Source organism: Arvicanthis niloticus, chromosome 12 (assembly GCF_011762505.2).
Source record: "Arvicanthis niloticus isolate mArvNil1 chromosome 12, mArvNil1.pat.X, whole genome shotgun sequence".
NCBI classification, from domain to species: Eukaryota; Metazoa; Chordata; class Mammalia; order Rodentia; family Muridae; genus Arvicanthis; species Arvicanthis niloticus.
Window position 1 is genome coordinate 16,691,811 of NC_047669.1, and position 16,702 is coordinate 16,708,512.

The following is a 16,702-nucleotide window of genomic DNA, read 5'->3' on the forward strand; positions in this document are numbered from 1 at the left end:
TATAGATCACCTGTAGTTCTTCTCCCAGTTCTCTTGGTGAAAGGTTAATATGAAACAGCTCTCTTGGGTACACAGCAGAATGTACCCGACAACAGGCACTCAACCCTCTCGCTTCGGATTCCCCCCTAAGCATTTAGCTTTCTCCTTCATGGTGAAAGGTAAGCCTAGAGAGGACGTTTGTGACCTCTGAGTAGACAGAGGAGGGAGGTGCCTGAGTGGGACACCTAGCCTCATTCTGACACCCTTTCAAAGCATCAAGACCCAAAGACATTCGAGGAGGATGAGGACACCCCCACCTCTGGTATCACCCTTCTTCCTATCACCTCAGCCCTAGTTCAACCACCCCGCTCTCCTGGGCACAGAATGAATGAGTCATTCACGAGGCTGAAGTCATTAACTCAGGAAGGAAGCCACGCTAGCTGCCTCCTTCTCTCTCAGTGCTTGCTACCCTTGCAAAACACATGAGTAACCAGACATTCCCAGAGCCCTCGTTAAGACCATTGCCAAGAAAGGTGTCTGCAGCTCACCAGCTAATAGAGAAGCCACGCTACAGGCCTTGAATCATGCTGGACCCAGGGGAAAGCAAGGCCAAACTTGTCTGAATCCAATGTTGCATCACAGAGATGAGCAAGGAGAGAGGCTTACCCCATCACCCAGCCGGGCTGCCCCACCCACAGCCATAGCTGGGACTGTCCCTTTCGGTGGCGTCCCACTGCATCTGGGACTTGGGGAGTCTCAAGGGGTAAGAGACAGGAATCTTATAAGGGACACTAGACAACAGACAGGGTTCAGTAACCATATCTGACAGAAACCAAGGCCCACAGTGGCAGTGACACTTGCACAAAGTCAAGCCATTAATTAGCAGATTAAGGACAGAAACATTTCTCTCTCAAAGTTCTATCCCCCGAAATCTACACTGCACCAGATTACAGTAACAGATAATATCAGATTTGTCGTTAAAACAATGAACAAACAACAAGCAAGCAAACAAACTCAAAACCACCCAAGGTCTATCAGTAGGCAAAATTGTTGTAGCACAGTGATAGGATATGCGGAAAGACGGAGTCAGGAGCATCATGAGTTCAATGCCAATCTGGGCTACCCATTTTGGGAAACTGGACAGATGGCTCAGAGGTTAAGAGCATTGGCTGCTCTTCCAGAAGACCCAAGTTCAGTTCTCAGCATCCACATAGCAGCTCACAACTGTCTATAACTCCAGTCCCAGGGGATCCAATGTCTTCTGGCCTGGATGAACACATGTGGTACATAAGCAAACATGAAGGTAAAATGTCCATAACATAAAAGAAAAAATAAAGGAAAAAATAATAATTAAATAAAAGAAAATGCTAATGGGTCATATACAAAGACTAGTATGGCGCTAGAGAGATGGCTTGGCAGTTAAGAGCACTGAATGCTCTTCCAGAGGTCTTGGGTTCAAATCCCAGCACCCATATGGCAACTCTGTACCCCCAACTGTCTGCACCTCCAAGATCTGATACTCTCACATGGAAGTATATGCAGGAAAAACTCCAATCACATAAAATTTTAAAAAAAAAAAACTAACAAAAGAAGAAATTTACAAAGACTGGCACTGTTCTTTGTGTTCCTGTACAGAGTGGTCCCATAACAGGTCTGGGAGTTAAGAAATCACAGTGCAGCAACCCTTCTGTGTGTGTTGCTGACATTTTTGACAAAGGAAACACACACACACACACACACACACACACACACACACACACACACACACACACTTCATAATAGCTAATGCTGGGAATAGGTTGGAAGGCTGGGGGTCATTGGTAGTAATACTAGTTATTTTCAGAGACTGCTCTCCCCAACAGGCATTCCTTGTCAGTCAGCTCCCGTTACAGAGCCCAGCCAGCCATGCACCTGGGAACTTGTCCTGGCACCAGGCACGTTCAATACTCACAGCCTTGGTTCCAGATGTGTGAAACCTCCAAGTAGAAGAGCTCTGCGGTGGCTCCCTGGAGGCCCTTAGGTGGCAAGCTCAGTCACAAACCAACACAAGGGCACAAACGCCGGAAGAAAATGACTTTCTCTATTTGTGACACATACAGACCCTGAGAGAAATCATGCCTTGAGTTAAGTTGGCTACTGTCCTTGTTTAAGCCACCCAGCTCTCTGTGAACATTAGCAGACAGCCCGGGGCGGCAATCTCAGGCAAGGGCATCTGTGCACAGTCAAGGTGACACTATAGGACAAATGGTTTCTCAGCTCCTACTCTAGGACTCACAGGGAAGGGCCACCTGAGCCATATTTTGAGGGACACTGAGCGAGAACTGGGGTAGAACTGAAGATTCAGATGGCAGAAGGAAAGAAGCACCCCTCAAAATGACACCCCCACAGAGGTCCCTGGAAAAGTCTACCAGCAACTTCTACTGCTGTCTTTCGCAGACACACACACACATCAAAGTTTACATCTACATGCCCATCTCATAGATAAGGAAACCGAGGTTCAGAGAGGAGTAATGGAAACTCCAGATTCAAAGCCAAAGTCTCTCTCTCTGTCTAGATTGATTCTCAACCTTCCTAATGCTGCAACCCTTTAATACAGTTCCTCGAGCTCTGGTGACCCCACCACCACCACCATGGAATTATTTTCATAATTCTTTTGAAGCAGCTATTACAAATTGCTACCCCCAACTGTAATTTTGTTACTTTTACGAATCATAATGTAAATCTCTGTGTTTTCCGATGGTCTTAGGCCACTCCTGTGAAACGGCCATTTGACTCCTCAAAGGGGTCTAGACCCACAGGTTGAGAACTACCCATGTAGCTCCGTGGCCCTTGGAACATGAAGGCAGCCAGGCAATGTTGATTGACTACTAAGAAGAAAAGCCTGCACCGGGTGCTCGAAAAAACTGGGATACTTACCATTTAGGATACAAATACTTGTGAGCAGAAGAAAAATCCAGGGCAGTGCCACAGAGTGACTAGGATTTGGTCAGGAAATAGCCACAGTCCAGGGGACTCAAACTATTAGGAACCATTAATTATGCATAAAGACTTCCTCTTATCCTAATTCTTCAGCTCCTCCACCCTTCTTCCCAAGCTGTGTCGATCCTGATGTCCTGGCTTGTCCTTCATATTGACCATGCATATCTGTGGGAAGACAATCCTTTTTTCTGAGGTCCTTCCTCCTTTCGTTACTGTGCTCATTTGTTCATCAATTATTTACTGCACGCTCACGTGCCAATCACACTGGTGGTATCAGTTTATACGGTCATCGAAATGACAGAATTTAGAATAATTAAAAAAAAAAAAAACAGAGAGAAAAAGTTACTTCCAAATGCTAAAGTGAGATAATTTCTAAACAACAGATGCACTAAAAAGAATAAATTTTTATGAATGTTATTATTGATGAATTCTTCTGTCTTGAATTTTCCCTCAGTCACCAGAATGCAATCAATAATTGGCAACGTTTTCCTGTCTGATGTTCTTAGGACTGTATTGCAGAGGCATGGAGTTTAACTTCATATGTTCCTGGGTCTTAGATGTTTGTCCCCATCCCCTGTCTCCTCCCCACTCCTTCCCCAAAGCAGATAAATGAGGTTCTAAACTTTGGATAATAAGGCTTAACAGTGAGGTTCTTTTAAAAAGAGAATCATTTCTCAGTTCTCATTTGTTAATCTCTCTTGGTAACATTATGAGTTTGTGCAGCATGCCCCAAGGCAAGCTGAGCTTTCCCAGGACAATTAAAGTTACTTAATTATTAAAAACTGTGTGTGCTGCTGCTCAGAGAGAAAGAAGCAGCCAGGCCCGGCTCCCACAGCCCCCAAAGGAGTGACTGGACACTGTGGGAAGCCTGCTACTTTCCCGTGCCATTGTAATTCTTTCAATATAATCTATGAAAATCCCCTCCGTGCCGCTTGGCCTGTCCCACCCCTGCATGAATGATTTAGGGGCTTCGAATGCTGAGCCCAGCCTGCAGACTCCTCAAGCTTTCCTCAGGAATGACTCTGGCTTCTTCAGGCCCAGGGAGGAGAAGTCAAGAGAGATCACTGGCCCCTGCCTGGGCATCTAGAGAGAGGGTTCTGGACAACGTGAGCCTTTGGTGCGAGTGAGTTCCGGCTGGGCCCAATTCTTCCTCGGGTCATTACCTATTCTAGAAAGGGCAGAAGGGAGGAGGCTGCCCTGGTTAGGTAGGCTCTCTGTACGCAGAAATTTCACTCAGCCATTTCTCTAGGTGATTCTTTTACAATGGAGCGATGAAACTTGGAGGTTGCCCTTGGTCTGCTGGTAGTATCCACGGGCCCTGGACACATCACTCCTGTGTTGTGAGCCTTGGATTTATAGACAAAGGCAGCTGCTCTTGCTTATCCATCCTGCCCCACAGCTCCTCCCACCTTCAGCTGCACCAAGTCTCTAGAGGAGCCTAGCTCAATGGAAGTGTGTTGGATATGCACGCACGCACGCACGCACGCACGCACACCACATCCAGAATTTAGAATCGACAAAAGCAAGAAGAAACAGGTGAAATTGATTTGTCACATATTTTATATTGCTGATATATTTAAAATATACTATCAATGTTTTTTTTAAGTATTAAATATAACGGTTTGGTTTACATTTTAAAATTAACTCGTCAAAGTCTAGTTTGCATTTTACTTTTGTAGCCAACCTTGATGGGACCAGCCACATTTCAGCTGTGGGCTTGCATTGTGGTTAGTGGTAGCAGTGCTGGGCAGGACACGGCTGACAATCCTTCATGTCTCATCATGCCTCAATACTCCATTACTTCTACAGCAAAAGACTCCCCCAAAAGGCTGGAGCCTGACTCCTCAGATACTAAGCGCATGCTCCCCAGCACATGAGGAAACACTATGGAGCCAAAAAATAGAAACCAACTATGGACACTGTCACTGTCTCCTGGGAGGAGAAAATCACTACATGAACACAGCGGGGTACAAGCAGTATATGTGGAACCCTGTGCTACACACATCTGGTTGTGTATGCTTAAACCTTCCATCTGAATCGTTCTGAAAAGCTGAGAGTATCAGTAGGGACAACTAGATGAATTTGGGGAGAGGGAGGAGAGAGAGACCGGCATGACTCATAATACACGCATTGACGTTTGTCTTCGAGCTTTGTGAGTTTTGAGTGCCAGATGTGACGGGTATTGAAAAAGCGATTCCTTGGTTAATGCACACATTGGCCGTAAGCCTGCCTTGCCCATGACTCCCATGCCCACCTGCCCCCATTTGCCACAGCTGTGCGTCAGGAGCAGATGCAGGTCAAATCTGTGGTGTTGATGTTCATCCACAACAAGAAGAGGGAAGCTTAGCACTGGCCCAGGGCAGACAGACATATCCGGTGACCCTAAAGGGCTTTTTTTGTTTCTGGAGAGAAGGGACTTTCCACTCTCATTCCTGTTCTCTCTTTACCCCATCTCTGGGATCCCCATGACACCTGCTTGCAAGAGCTTCATTCTCTCCCATAAGAGCCTTTGTGGGTGGGTGGCAGGAAGGGCCATTACGACATTATGGTAACGTTTTACCCCATTTGCTAGACTGGCTTTTAAATGCCGTCGCTTGGTGTTTATATAAAAAGGCACAGGAGCATGGTGAGTGGTGGGTGGCTGGAATCCCACCGTTCCAAAAGCAGAGGCTTGAACCCAGACACTTGACACCAACTCAGACAGCAATCTCCTGTCTCAAAAAAGAAATGTATAAATTATTTAAATGACATAGAATTTGCATAAAACCTAAGTACATCCTCTTTCAGGGTCTCTCTAGCTTACTTATAATAACTAATGCAGTATGACTATTATATAAATGAAATATATTGTTAGGGAATAATAAAGGCAGGGAAAAATTAGTACACATTCAGAACAGATTTCTTTTCAAATATTTTCTAGCCGTGGTTGAATCCATAGATGCAGAGGCAGGGTATAGGGGACACGGACATGGACACACACACCACCACGTAATATACATGTGTAAATACTCATGAGTACACACACTTTGAGGTACCCAGATCCTCAGAGCCATGTCCCTCTCTGGATTCTGTGTGTCAATGGGTGCAGAACGCTTGCCTATCATCCTCTGCCTGCCAGACCTTCAAGTCCTATAGATCAAAGACCTGGATATCTGGAGCAAAGCTGGTACTGTCTTTTTATAAAGTACTGGAAACTAATACATGAAAATGAACCCAGGAATAGTGGTGCATGCCTTTAATCCCAGCACTTGGGAAGCAGGCAGAGGTAGGAAGTTCTCTGTGAGTTCAAGTCCAGCCTGGCCTACATAGTGAGTTCTAAAACAACCAGAACTATATACATAATGAGATCCTGTCTCAAAAAGGAAGGAAGGAAGGAAGGAAGGAAGGAAGGAAAGAAGGAAGGAAAAATGAAAGTATCCATGTAGTCTCAGCTCATACAAATATACCCTCCCTTCCCTATAGCCAGGCCTGGGGCAGAGGTAGGACTGCCAATATTTCCTCAAAGCCAAACAGACTGAAGCCCACATTTCTGACTTACCACATTAAAGGAAGCACCCAGAAGGACACTGTGGCCTACTCGGTGATGGGCTCCTTCCCCTGCATGTATTGGCTGCAGGCCAGTACAGAAACTGGCTCCTTGAGGGAGGCCTGCATCCAGGCAACCTGCAGGGATGAGATGGAGGGGCTGTGCTGGTCGTCTCAGCAGCTCTGTAAAGCTAGCTCTTAATGCAAGCCATAAATCCACAAAGGAAAGTTAGTTGCCAAGACAGGCCATTAACACACTTCGTCCCCACTGTGACCTCCCAAGGGATGGCCCACAGGGCGTGAGACCTGCAAAATAAGTCCCTGCCCAAGGATGAGAAGTCAGAACTGGAAACTAAGGCTGAGGATCTTTTTCCTCCCCCTCCCCCTCCCCCTCCCCCTCCCCCTCCCCCTTCTCTGATCTGTCTCACCTACCTCCTGAAGGGCTGAGGTTGCATGAGGACTATCATGCCTAACTTATGCCGTGCAAATACCCACCCGCTTAGCCCAAGAGACCATGTTTTTATGAGCTCCCTAGGTGATGGTCCACTAAGTTTAGCAACTGCTGGCCTAGATTCTGAGGTATGGATGAGAAGCAGGATAGAGAGGCCAGAAAGAACTACATAGTGGGGTCCCAGAAAGGCACATACAACAGTGTTTCCCGTGGAGGAACATGGGTCAGGCAGGCTCTTTGCTGGCGAGAGGTCCAAAAACCTCAGGAAATAAAACATTTTCAATTCCCAGGGAAGCAAACGGGGCTCCTCAGAGGGAGCCACTAACAAGGGGCCTTTTAGTCAGTGCCAGCCCTGACTTAGGGTGGATGAGTGTGGAGCTGAGTCTAGAACACCTAGCTGGAGGAGATATTAAGGCCAGAACCGAGCTGGTCTCTGAAAACTCTTCAAGGTCTCAGCAATTATAATAGAACTAACATAGCAGTCAATCACGATTTTACTAATGTCACTGTCTTGCTCCTTACCAATCATAACAGAGATTACCTAACCCTTCCTGAAAATCCCCCTAGCCCTGTTTGTAAAGGGAGCCTCAGAGCCTCTCTGAGGGTCCCCCATTTGGATGAATGGTTGACCCTTTCATGCTGGTAATTTCTACAAAACAAAAGCTCTTTGCTTTTATATACTATTTGACTCTGGGGTCTTCCTTCAGCGATTCTTGGACCCTAACATTGGCAGCTGATGAACTCCGAAGGGCCGGCCACATGTGTGGGCAGCTGTTGAGTGTGTGCAAGGGTGGCCCCTGCCTCCTCTTACTCCTCGGGTATCCAAACCATCCTGGAAGCACTGGTCTATCCCTGACCCTCAAATTCTCCTCGACTCTGAGCTGGGGAGGAGCCCAGAGAGGAGGCAGAAAACACTGGCTTCTATTCCAGTTGCCCTCCCAAGCATGGCTCCTGGGAGGAAGGGGGAGGACAGGGAGCTTGCTGGAACACAGCTGTGGGTGAGGCCAGGTGCACGGGGCCAGCCCCAGGCAGCAGCCTTCAGGCTGCAGCATGCTGACACAGTCTGCTCCTGACTCATCAGCGAGAGCGCGGCAGGCTGGCACTCCCCCATGACCCACAGGCTGTGCACGGTGAGGTAGGCTTATTTTCTTTTCCTCCAGTTACGCACACTCCTCCAAGGGGTCACTGCCTCACCGAGAAGGTTTCTCCTTGAGTTTCTAGGCAAACACCGGGACCTTGGGGCCTTACCCTATAAGACCCCAGGGAACCAAAACTTTCCCTCCTCCCCACCCCTCTTCAACCATTCCACCACTCTTATCTCCCCACCCCCACCCCATCCCCATCCCCATATACTCAGCACCAGTCTAAGCAGATGGGGGGCTGAGGAAAAGAGGGAGGGAGAGAGGGAAAGAGAGGGGCAAACAGGAGAAGAGAAGGGAGGAAGAGAGGGGGCCTGCACTAACTCTGTAATCAAACCCAGTTCCTACTTGGCCCTTGTATCTGATTTCTCCCCAGGGCCCATTCCAGGAAAGCTTCTTGGTCAATCGCAGTTCAGAGTTTCCTTGCAAGCCCCCCACCCCCACCCCCCATCCCTCCAGGCTTCTCTTGCCAGAGGACTGTAAGCCAAGAGCGTGGACTAACCGGACTTTAGAGGTGGTTCTCAAACACACTGATGGGGGAAGAACTGAGAGAATAAACATCTCTCAGGATCCAAATCTGGCCTCTTCAAGATGATGAGAGCCGCCTCCTCCAGCAGAGCTTTCTCTCACAGGCTGTGGCGCCAGCCACTGACAGTCCACAGCACGTTTGTCATCCATCCTTTGCAGTATCCTATCATGAACACAGTCACTTGTGAGACAACGGATCATGGGTGACAGACTTTGCAGTCACACTTTCCAGATTAAATCCCACATCTCCCTTTTACAAACCAGGTGAATGGGCAAGACCGACCCATCCTCCTCTTCAGGGCATCAGAGGTTGGACGTAAGGACTTTGGCTTTCAGTGTGGTATCCATGACAGGGCTCTCGATATTTCCATATCTCATTTCCCAGAGGAGTCTGCCACTCCTTGCCTGTTGAAGTTGGGTGTGGCAATCTGACATCCTCTGGCTGGTGAAGCATGAAGCGGCAGGTATCACTTCCCAGCAGATGCAGGACCCTTCACCCTCTCTTCCCCTGCTGCAGCAGTTTCTGTGAGCTAGGTTGAGTGGGTGGGTGTAGGCCAGAAGAGCAGGTGTCAGCAGATTCTTTACTAAAGAGCAAAACTCTGAGAAATGGGTGTTTGTTGTCTCCAGCCACTGAGATTTGGGGACTGTTGGTTGTCACAGCGTTACCTAGCCCATCCTGACTAAAATAAGACATTCTTCATACAGGGCTCTCAGAATAGCTATGTAAATCCAACTGATTTATTTGTTTTTGTTTTATGTGTATGGGTGCTTTTGCCTGCATATGTGTCTGTGCATCCTGTGTGTTTTCTGGTGCCTTTAGATGCCTGAAAAGGGGGGTTGGATCTTCTGAAACTGGAATGTGCAAATCCAATAAATATGTCATAATTGAATATATACACGCACATATATGCATACACACACGTTTCTAAGGATAGATATGTGGTCATGGGGCTACAGGGTGGAACCTTCCTGTCTTCAGTGTCTTTATTCAGCTGATATGAAGGCTACACTAGATTCTCTTGTTCCCGGCTCTGACGCTGACATAGCTTCATGAACTGAAGGCAGTTGGTTCTCAAGCCCTAGGCTCTTGGGAGGCTGGGTCACACGAAGATTCTGAGGTACCCAGCAACTGCTAGACTGTACCGTCTCCTTCAGTCTTCATGATGCAGCAAGGGCAGATGACTCCTTCAGCAGTAAGAAAGTGAAGCTCAAGCAAAGAAGTGCTTTCCTGAGTACTACCCTGCTAGATGAGAGACTCATATTTGAATCCAGCCAGGCGTGGTTCCTAATCTCAGGCTCTGTCTATGACATTGTGTAGCTTGCCACGTTCACAGCAAAGATCCACTTAGAGGTCAAGGTCCTGGGTTACTTAAACACTGTCCACCTACGTCCCTATATACTGACAGGGATCAATGACAGGGAAACACTTCACTCTGTGCCCAAACAGAGAGAGCGTGCACACTGAGGGCAGTGGTGAAGAGAGCCTTCGCCCCGATGTCCATGCCAGAGACTGACAGATAGCCCTTATTTGCAAGTTTGGTTAAATTTTAACTCAGCACCCAAGGGTGTTATCCAATAAGCCAAACAAAGTCCTTGCCTTTAGCTCAGTCACTGAGAACCAAGCAAGAAGAACCTGGCTAAACAGCACACTGCCATCCTCAACTACCAAGAAGTCCTGATACCTCAGTCTTTGCTATGACAAAATGACCAAGAACCCTGGTGGCCTGGAGGAGCCACCAAGAGCTCACCCTCTGGTCAACCTTGCAGGCCTTGGTTTCTACTCATGCCACCGTGACACACGTATCAGAAAGTGATTTTGCATCTTCATGCAGCCACACGGATGCACTCACTCCCCGTCTCATCAGCTGTGACCAAAGATTCCACATCACATTAGCCCCTCAGGAGACATGATCCTTACGTTCTTGGTTGATCCAGTGTGCAAGCTACCTCTGATGGGGCACCTATGAAGTCCTATTTTCTGTGTCTGCCATGGCATCTCCATTTCTGTCCCTTGTCCTATGGCTGGTAGCCAAACACATCCCACAGCTGTGGATATACTGAGGCGATGTTAGGGGAGAGAAGCCCTTATAAACCTGTGATTCCAGACAATAGCTTTAGTGACTAGCTACATACGTTGACAACACAATGCCCCGTTAACACGGATGACCTCTTGCTTTTCCAAAAAGGCCACACCCATTAATGACCTATCTCGAGACCTATTCCCTTATTTTCCTAATCTTCAAGGCTCAGTGTGATATCTTTTTGGGGGAAGAGTTGTTTTGTTTTGTTTCCAAGACAAGCTTTCTCTGTGTAGCCCTGGATGGAACTCACTCTGTAGACCAGGTTGGCTCTGAACTCAGAGAACAGCTTGCCTCTGCCTCCCAAGTGCTGGATTAAAGTCGTGCACCACCACACCCAGCTTGGCATGATCTTAAAACTCTCAAGAAGTAGAAGATGATGCCACCAATAAACCTCAGCCATTAGACTCCATGAGGAGTTTGAAGTATTTAAGAGTATTCCTCTTAAATAATTAACAGTACAATAAACGTAATGGTAAGAAAGACTCCGATAAAGGGCCAGGCCTAAAGTAAACCAGACAGCGATGGCCACGGAACTAATCCAGAAGTACAACCACTCTCGTTGGATTTACCAAGTTGTGGTGGGTTCATTGATCAAGCTGTGGTACCATCTGCAAATGCGCTATGGTTCTGCTGGTTTCCTTGAGACTCTGGAGCTTACATGTGCTACCTTCCCCCTCTTATAAAACACAGAGCTTTTGCTTGTGTTGCCCTCTGTCTAGAAGGATCTGCTTGCCCTCATTCATTCCTACAGAAGCTATTACAGAGCTTCTAACCAACCTGTAGGTAACCTTCCTCGGGGAAGCCCCATGCTTGCCGCACTTTGTTGGAGGTAGTTCTTCTTAACTTTACGGACCACTTCAAGTTGTTCCTAAGCAGAGAATATATTTTACAAGCCTCAAACTTACCTCATAGTGTTCAGCAAATGTCCGTCAACTGAATGACCCAGTGGCCGGATGAAATACCTTTGCAATGATAAACTGCTTTATTCTGGGCCTCAAAGCATCTCTCCTGGAGGAAAGACTAAATCTCCATTTTCAGATGAAAGCGAGCTATTGGCTCCCCGACACCTGTTCCCGCCTGTTCAATATGTCAAGTTTCAGCCCAGAAAAGCCCTCCTTAGGTTTTAATGCATCCACAGTTTTCTGAAGAGCTTGGTAAAGAAAATGCAGATTCCTGCTTACCTGGAGTGAGGCCCAAGATCTATGCTTCTAGCAAATTCTCAGGTAACACCCATTTGCCACTGGAGCAAGAACCTCCCTTCAGCTTAACTACCTAACAGGTGTCTGAGAAAAAGAAAATGTCGCATTAGTCGGGGTATGTGGTCGCAGCTGGACCCTTGGGGACTGTAGCAAAGACAGGTGGACAGTAGTGCTGGTTTTACTGATGAGGGAAACACGATCAGAAAAACTAAAGTGACTTTTCCAAGGAATCTATCCTCTGATGGGAGTCCAGAGGCATTTTGATTCTACTTTCCCAGCTGCATGCTGGGTAATTCAGAGGGGAAGGCTCCAGGTCTTATTCTCAGAAAGGTGCAGAGTGCAAAGTATGTGCAACCAGGGTCTACAAACACAAACTTGAATGGGAGAGGAGCCGGGAGTCCAGAGGTGGGTGAGCGCGTGTCAGCCATCACGCACAGAAAACCCTGCCGCATCTTTCTTTTCTACCTATGGTCCAATTAGACTGGAGATGGGGTCGTCTTTGATCAGCCTAGTCCCTTTAAAAGAAAGCAGGGAAAACAGTGGTGTTAGGATTTCTCTTTAAAGCCCTGAACCTCTTCAGTGGAAAGTGGCCGCCCTTCGACCTGTTGATGTAATTGCCGTAATTGAAGATTCCAGGCCCCATGTGGGTGGACAGGGCCCCATTCATCCATCAGGTCAGCGAAGTGTAAACCTGCTGAGTCCTTCAGATGCCCTGGCTGCAGCCTCCCCCTCCTGCGCCCTCCTGTGCCCTCCTGCCCCCTCCTGCCCCCTCTTGCCCCCTCCTGCCCCCACAGACTAGGCTCCCCACAATGCCAGAGCAGCCAGGTCCGGGCTAGTCCCTCTCTAGATGTGGGAACAGGGCCTAATTAAGGGGTTTGTTCTCATCTCCATGGGGCCATCTTAACGCCTCCTGACAGTAATGAGAGACACACACGTGTGGAGCTTGGGGGAGGGAAGGGTGGCTTCCCTGCCACCTTAGCACCCTGTTAAACAGCAAGTCTAACACACACACATACATACACACACACACACACACACACACACACACACACACACACACACACTGCAGTTCTGCAGTAATCACCATCAAACCTTTATAGCTACCAGGAGTCCTCTCCTGTTCTGAAAGAGGAAGGAACCAGGGAGAAGAAATAACTTGCCCAGGGGTCACACAGCAAGTCACTGTCACTGGGCCCCAGGTGTCCTGCTGCACCTCACAGCACTGACTTCCTCATGGAGGGAGGGGCTCTCCATTGCAATCCCAGGGGAGCCCATCAGAGGGGGTGGGGGTAGACAGGCTCATTCTCTAGAGCCACCTTGTCAGAGGCCATGCCCATGGCAAAGCAGAATGGTCCTCCATAGGCTGGTTCTGCAAGGGCACATGACAAAGCCAACCTCAGAATGGGCCACTCCCTGCAGCAGTGAGGCCACGCCTCATCCTCCTGCACCTTCTTTGTGTCTCTGTCTGGCTTCCTATTTCTTTCCTATTACTCAAAACCTCTTATTCTGACAACCCTGCGGCACCTAAACAAGTAGGGTTCTTTTGTTTTGTTTTGTTTTGTTTTGTTTTGTTTTGTTTTGTTTTGTTTTTTAGCTCTCGGCTTCTCTTCTACGATGCTCCAGCCAACACCACGTACAGTTTGCTCTCAGTTAACAGACATCCGATATGATAAAAGTCAAGCTGAGGCTCATTCCAACCAGTTCTAAGTCACGTTGGTCCATCACTCTAAACACAGTTCTTACAGAGAGGGCCGAGGGAAGTCCTGCGTTCCAGGTAGGGCAGACATGCTGAAATTAACAGGGGCTAAATTTCAGATCACCCGGTCTGCTAAAGACAGTGAGTCGGGTACTATACCACACTCCTGTGGCTCCAGACACCCAGAATGCCCTCCACAACTCTGTAAAGAGCACACTTGAGCTCCCTAACACATACCAGAGGAAGACTGGAATGAATTTCTCCCAGCGCTCTCCCCTTGAGAGTGGATTGCATTTACCAAGAGACTCCTCTCCCAACCCCCCCAAACTCCCATCCCTGCTGACTAAGGGGCTCTGGGAAGCAGTCATTGCCTTTGGCTCCTCTGGTGTCACCAGAATGGAGTGGTTCTGTATTGTCTATTCCTAGTGGATTTCTGTAATAAGTCGCCTGCTCAGGAAGTCGTCCCTCACTGGCCACCAATCAGAATGGTCTCTTGCTGTTGCTATTTGCCAGGGCAGAACTCTAGAAGCAGCTCTCTAATCCTGTCTGTGCAGTGGTTTGAATAGGGAGACTCACAACTGCTGGGCAGAATATGCAGATCAGAGGTCTAAGAGTCCCATGGTGTTTGGGGGACACTTCACTCTGCAACGCAGCCATTATTTGGAAGTTTGCCTTGTGATGGATGAAGCCCATATGTAAGCAAACCTGGCCTATTCTCAGTCATGCTAATGAAGAACAGTAGCTATGGAGTTCCTCGCTTCCACAAGCTTCAGCAAGGCGTGTGCCTCTGACGCTAAGAGAAAATGTGGCAGAAATGAACAAGCAGTATCCCATCACACAGAACCGGAGATGTTTAACAGGCGGGGCGGAACTCTCCGTACATGGCCGGTTTCTACAACAGCTTGTAATGAAAACTGTGTATGGGCCAAGGACTGTGGCACTTTGTGTGCGGGTGCAGGACTGTGGCTGTTCAGATAAGGGTCATTGAGGGGGGCAGGGGGACTCAGCTTGTGAGAGGCCTTGGATTTGACCCCCAACACACAAAGGAAAGACCCGGCTTTCTGTTGATCCTATCAGATATTTAAAAAAAAAATCTTAATTTGTTATTTCAACTGTGTTTAAAGTAAGAAATAGTGGTAAATAATTTAGAATTGAACGTCTGTGTTCTATCATACTAAAAGAATAAAAAGCAATGTATCCTTTAGGAAAAAATCCACAATATATACATTGAGAATCTTCATGATGCCCTTCATTTTCACTGGCAATTGCACTTCTGCAAAGTCATTTTTTCCCTTTTCTATGGTTAATTTTTATGTTTGTGTATGTATATATATATGTATATACATATATGTATATACATATACATATATATATACATATATACATATATGGTTTTGATACATCCTGACTGCAGTTTCCCCTCCCACCAGTCCCCCAAGCCACCCTTCCCCTCACCTCTCCACTCCTCCTCCCTCTGTTCCCTTTCAGAAAAGGGCAGGCCTCCCAAGGATATCCGCGGAACACAGCAAAATAAGATACAATAAGCCACAAACCCTTACATCGAGGCTGGGTGAAGCAATCCAGTAGGAAGAAAAGTGTCCCAAGAGCAGATGAGAGAGTCTGAGACACCCCCACTCCCACTGTTAGGAGTCCCACAAAACCACTAAGCTTACAACCATACTGTTAAAATCATCTTAAGGAAAATGAAAATTTTAAAAACCATATACTTACTATACTTGAGTAAGGCAAGAAGACCACGGAACCCAAGTGATACTAGATTCTATACATTCACATAAATCACTCAATGTGATTCTCCTGGGCGTGTTTGCCATTGAAGGAGCAACTTAACACAACATGGATGCTTCAGGCACCATCGAGCCATCCAGCCTGGGCTACGTGCAGTCTCTAAGAACACAAAGGGACCAAGAGAGAATGAATATAACTCCTACTACCAAATTTCACTGCAATCGGCCGCTCACTTGAATTACTTCCCTTAGAGATTATGAATGCTATAGTGCAAGGAGGGGCAGCATCTGTCTTATTCACTAGAATGATCCCCAGGAACTGCTGAAGCAATGACTGGCTGGCAAGGGAACCCCACATTTCATCTCTTCCAACGTGAATCACCAACAGCATGCTCAGTCTTGTGTGGGGGTGACCCTGAGCCCACTCTTCTTTCTCTTCTTTTGGTCTCTTCTCTTTTCTGTCTCCTACAATGTTGGGGGTTAAACTAGGGGCCTGGAACTGGCTTCGTAAGTGTTCTACTATTAATTAACGGGAAACAATCAGGTTTTCCCAACAGCCATTTTACTAAATGATTTACCCCAGTAGTCTCTTTTTGTTTTGTTTTGTTTTGTTTTGTTGTTTTTTTCGAGACAGGGTTTCTCTGTGTAGCCCTGGCTGTTCTGGAACTCACTCTGTAGACCAGGCTGGCCTCGAACTCAGAAATCCACCTGCCTCTGCCTCCCTAGTGCTGGGATTAAAGGCATGCGCCACCACCGCCCGGCACCCCAGTAGTCTCTTTAGAGTTGTACTTGTATTTTGGAGTTGGTGTGCATGTTCATATGTGTGGGAGGGGCCCATGTAAGTGTGGAGGTCAGAGATCAGCCTTCAGTGACATACATGAGGACCCATTCACCACATTGGTTGGTTGGTTGGTTGGTTGGTTGGTTGGGTTTGAGATAGAGTCTGACTGGGATTGGATCTCACCAGTTCAGCTAGCCTGGCTGGCCAGTGATCTCCAAGAATTTGCCTGTCTCTGCTCCCTCAGCTCAATATTACAAGTGCATGCCCCTGTGCCCAGCTCCTTACTTTGGTGTTAGGGGCTAAATTCAGGTCCTAATACTTGTGAGGCAAGGATCTTAGCAACTAAGCTATCTTCCCAGGTTAGCATGTATGGTTTTCGATCTCTTTACACAAAATGATTTCCTTAGAAACAAACAGGAAGTTGGGCCTGTGACAGAGCTCAGTGGGGTGGTATGGGCCCAACATACACAAGACCACACCAAAAAAAAAATTTTTTTTTTCAAAATAAATATTCCATAGAGTTTTGAAACCAGTTAAGATTTGAGGCATAGGGCGCTTCCCATGCATCCTGCAAAAATATATTATAAACCACCTTTTAC

General features: G+C 47.3%; 1 long non-coding RNA gene across 1 annotated transcript; it reads right to left on the reverse strand.

Moving 5' to 3' along the window:
* Positions 1–4,513: 4,513 nt before the first annotated feature.
* Positions 4,514–12,620, reverse strand: LOC117717947 (uncharacterized). The gene is made up of 4 exons (XR_004607987.2): positions 8,863–12,620; positions 8,576–8,764; positions 6,497–6,621; positions 4,514–5,673 (listed from the first exon to the last, which is right to left on the reverse strand). It is a non-coding gene; the product is annotated as an uncharacterized LOC117717947 (long non-coding RNA).
* Positions 12,621–16,702: the final 4,082 nt, after the last annotated feature.